Source organism: Propithecus coquereli, unplaced genomic scaffold (assembly GCF_000956105.1).
Source record: "Propithecus coquereli isolate 6110/MARCELLA unplaced genomic scaffold, Pcoq_1.0 Scaffold78, whole genome shotgun sequence".
Lineage (NCBI taxonomy): Eukaryota > Metazoa > Chordata > Mammalia > Primates > Indriidae > Propithecus > Propithecus coquereli.
Genome location: NW_012153951.1, coordinates 3,216,685 through 3,221,871, shown reverse-complemented (window position 1 = coordinate 3,221,871; position 5,187 = coordinate 3,216,685).

The following is a 5,187-nucleotide window of genomic DNA, read 5'->3' as shown; positions in this document are numbered from 1 at the left end:
GCTCTAAAATATAATACTAAACCGAAAGAAGTTTGGAATACAAATAATAGTATGTTAAATAATGAATCACTTTTAAGTTAACCTTCAGACCAGGTATAGTAAAATAACTAGGGCAGGGTCACAAGATCTACACCAAAGCAGCCCTATCAAAAAATTTTAAGCTTATCCCCTCTCTAAGCAATTTACTCTGTCAAGGGCCTGCTGTTATTTTCTACAAGTATTTTTAGGAGTAAGTTTTCTGTTGATGGTCTAGAACTGTGAAGGGGAAAGAGTTTCTTCTACTTGTAAGCTAACACATAGCTTGCCACAGTTTCATGGATATTGGCAAAAGGCCCGTGTCTCCTAGGGCAGAGACAGAGGACAGCTTACTACTTATAGCAATAAAAATAGCCAGGCTGCCGTATTTTTCTTTTGGTCCCCTGAGTCTTAATTCCCACAGGGCAACACCAAGAGGGCTGGCAGGTAACACCTGCATTCATAAATGAGGTTCAAGAGAGGGATCCTGCTTTCACGGAATCTGAGTCTTTTGTGCTGCACCATAAATATGCCTGCCCATTGCTTTGGAGGGAGACACTGATCCTATTTCCCAAGGCTCTAAGCAAACCTGCCCTTTGCTATAAAGAGAAATTCTACCATAATCCTCCATGGTTGTTCACCATACAATTAGACTTGAAAAGATATTCCAGAGCAAAGGGCAGTCAGTTCTGCTCACAGGATGTGCAAAAACACAAGAGAATTATCTGTCAAGATTCACTAGTGGAAATGAAAAAAAATGACTCTGTTATAGGCATACTCTTTAATCTCCTGTAATTTGTTACTTTAAAAAATCATATACACAGTTCAGAATTCTTATTATCAATGCATTATTTGTTGTACATGTTAAAATAAACTCATATAAAGTGTGTCAGAGCCTAATGATTGGAAATTGCTATCATGGGACACATGCAAATTTTTATATGCAAAGTTGGCTTACATCCCTGGAGACTGAGGAAATTGTGACACATGTGAGAATCCTTAAACTTGATACCATATATAGATAGCAATCATTTCTTTTTTAACAAGAGTTGATTTAATGAGTTTTATCACACCTGCCAATCAATTCCAACCACCAGCCAATTAGATAGCAAGCCAACGTATTGAGATCAAAAGCAAACGATGATCAATTTGATTTGACTGACTTGATTTTACTCTCTTCATTTTCATTGAAAATTATTTAGGCAATATAATTAGCAAAATAATCAACTTTACCATATTTCCCTCTATGGAAATGATTAGGGATCACCATTGGAAAGAAAAATGAGCTAAAAAGAATATGGATTTTTGAAGACAGATAGACTTGAATTTAATTTCCAGCTCTGAGAAGTAGTAGCATGACATTAGTTAATCTATTATAGACTTTTCTGAGTTTAATTTTTCTCAATAATGACTACTTGAGAGAGTTACAAAAATATTTAATTAAATAATGTTTGCAAAGTGCCCAATGTGGTACTGACAGCTACGATTCTCTATTTTTTGCTTCTTTTCTTTGTCTATAAGATGTTTTCCTCCATTTTTAGTTGACTTATGATCTTCCTGTGTTGTAGCTAATTTTATAAGCATCTAGTCTTTTTGGTTTGATTTTTAACTTTATATAAAGCTGCTTCATGCTACTTTGGTAACTCACATGCATGGAATCAATTTGCTTCATGATAAACTTGCAATTTTTTTTGTCACATAACAAACATGGGACTGTGGATAAATATAATTTATGGCTAGAGAAACCAAGAAGGAGACAGAAAAAGAGACACAAAACTTTGGGTTAAGAAAATAGAACTAAAATTACATAGAAAGAACAACAAAAGGGCAAACATGTGAGAATAGAGATGAGAAGAATGGGAAGAGATTTAAAGAGGTAGAGGCGAAAAGAACAGAATACACAGAGTAGATAGAGGAAATGACATTGAACTAAAATCAAGTCTTGGATCCTGTTGTTCCCTAGGTGACCTTGCAAGAGCTTCACCGTTCAAAGGCAAAAAATGAAGGTGAGATTAGAGAACCATCAACAATCACTTTTAGGAGTAAATAATTTCATGACTTTAAAAAATGTGTAGAACCACTGGAGTCTATAATATTTGAAAATTTTAAAACATAGTGAAATGAAAAGGTTTGCAACTTATACTTCTGAAGGTTCTACAAACTGTATCATTTATGGTATCAACAGTTTAATTAAGAAGTTTGTCAATGTTGATGCTAATAAGGCTGGCATATTTTTTATTTAAAGTGACACTACTCAAAGCCTACCTAATCAGTTAGAATAGAATTATCAGAGCACCTATGAGAATTTGAAAGATAGCTAGAGCAAACTTCATGTCAGGTATTTGGTAAAATACATATGCAGGATCATTGCAGCCATCACAGAATTTCTCATATCAAATCATAGCTCAATTGAGGAAGAAATATAAGTGATTATTCAGTAGGTTTACAAATATGGCTATATACAAAACAATTAATTGTAAATCTTTAAAAAATAAAGTGGAGAATAAAGAAATTGGTAAGTAAAATCACCTGATAAAGATTATATACAGTGTTATTTCCTTGTCTGAAAGCTAAAAGTAGAATTAAAAAGCCAGATCAGAAAAGACATCACTTGTGTAGACAGCTTTTTTTCTTTCCAGATTTTAACAGAAGATCTAATATTCATTAAATTATAAAGGGGAATCTAAAATTTTAATTTTTAAAATGTAGATCTGAGTGCTTATTGTGTGTTTTATATTTTCATCCCTGGAATACTGAGAAAGAAAATATTGTCTGTTTCATTCTATATTACTGGAATGTAATTTGTCCTATATTCTCAGTGCCTAGAACAGCGTGTGTGTGATGTAATAGAAGTTAGTAAACACTTGCTAAATGAAGGTGTTTCTTCATGACAACCCTCTAAAATGTATATTATTACTCTTATTTTACTGCAGAAGAAACTGAAAAACAGAAAGTTTGAATAATTTGTTGAAGTTTATAGTGTAATTAATTGCTAAATTGAAGTTTGAATTTTGCTTTGTCTTACTCCAAAATATTTTCTCTTTTTGTTTATACTAGGAGGTCTTCTGATAAACTGAGCTTATAAAAGGACTGATATGAAAAATAAGCGTCACATCATTTATCAAATGCTAATTTATGTGCTGGGTACTGTGTTAAATGCTTTGCATAAATGATTTCATTTAATCTTTTTTTTTTATTTCAGGGTATTATGAGGGTACAAACATTAAGGTTACACTTTATGTCTTTGCCTCACCCAAGCAAGGCTTAGAGGCATGCCCTTCCCCCCTGCAATGCTCCCCATGTCCTTTAGTTGTGGGTTTACCCCCCCCATCCCCCTAATCCCTGGAGAGTATTACTGCCATGTGAGCCCCCTAGTGTTCATCAGTTAGGATTTCATTTAATCTTTATGGTCACTCTACGAGGTAGAGTGTTTTGGTTAAGAATTCGAGATCTAACGCTAGGCAACCTGGTTTCCAATTCTGGCTTTTCTACTTACTAGTCATGAAACTTCAGGTGACTTGTTTAAATTCCTCATGCCTTAGTTTCCTCATTAGTGATTGTAATGTAATGAGGGGCTACATTTAGTCAAAATATGTCAACAGCATGTTATTAGGACCATGGCACATGGTAATAAATTTTACTTTATATGTGAGAACATTGAGGTGCAGACAAATTAATTTTTTTTTTTGTTTAAAGTTTTTAGATGTGGCCAGTGAATGGCATACTTTTCTTTCTCTAAATTCTGAGAAAATTGAGAAATAACATCAAGGTATGTAGAGTGATTTGGCATCTTTCATCAAATGTAAGACACAGTCAATGTTAAGAGTCTTGCCAATTTCAAAAAGTTTTAAATGTAAACAAATACGAAGCAGAGTAGTGAGTTATGATGGTAAGATTCATGCTAATTTTGGAGATACTAAAATCTCAGAGAATATGTCCTTCAAAATTAATGAAATATGGTAGATAGTAGATCTAATTATTACTTTTCTTACTGGCTAAGCTGGTTTTAAAGAATGCAAACTGTATCTGTGAGTGAGTGAACTTCATGAAACTCAATCCTATAATTAGACACACTATTTTTAATTCAGGCAATCATAGGCATTACTGGGCTACCACAGATCGTTCCTTTAGGAGCACAGTTTCTGTGCACAACAAAGATTAGCTAACAAAGACATGTGAGAGACAGGCCATCTCCCAGGAGAAAGGAGAAAAGCAGACGCTAGGGTATGGATTCTCAGTTTCTCCTTCTACAAATCAATTGAATTACTCCTATGGAAGGGGCCAGGAGTGTTACGCTAGCAAGCACCGTTCCCTCCAAATGAAGGAACATCAGGAACAGGACAGAAGATTCCTCAATTGAATAGAAGAGCCAGGTATCAAGTGCAGGTTTGTGTAACTACAAAACCCATGTCTTTATCCATTATGTTAAGCACATTTAAAAGACAGGAATGATGATACATGTTCAAGCATACATTTTTTTAAAAAAATTAAACTCAGAATGAGCTGTGATATGTGGAAATGCTAATAATTCAAAAAGTCAGATATGTTTAAGTATGGAGCAAGAAGTACAATTGGATAAACCAACTCTAAGAATGAAATATTGAGATATGTACAGAGACTACTAAAGAATTGAAGTTCTAATTTATTAAGAAAAAATTGTGTTTAAAAAAGCTTAAGTCTTTGTATCCAAATAAATCATAGCCAAAGTTGATGGAATATTTTTAACATTTAGTCGAATTATTTTCAAGATTAATATTTGAGTATTTCTGGAGAAAACGGTGATTTTAGAAACTAATGAAAAATAAATGTTGATTTTTCTAGAAGGTGACCAAAAAATGACAGTGAAATGGATAATGATTCTTGGCAAAATGGCACGGTAGATTATTAAACTGAAGTACTGATAAGTAACTACTGAAAAGGAGAGAAGTGATCACTTGTATCCATCATAGATTTCATCAGAATAAATTATTTAAAATCTCTTCTCTGTGTTCTACGTCAAATAACTGTACCTTCCCCTAATCATTCTCATTACTGTCAACACTGTTATCACCAGCTACTTGGTGGTACTTTGTCCTCATTCATTGAGGATGTGTACTCAGAGTCCAGTGTACTCTGGGACTGTGGCAGCAATGAAAACATACCATTTAGGTCTTCTGATGTGGGAAACAAAGT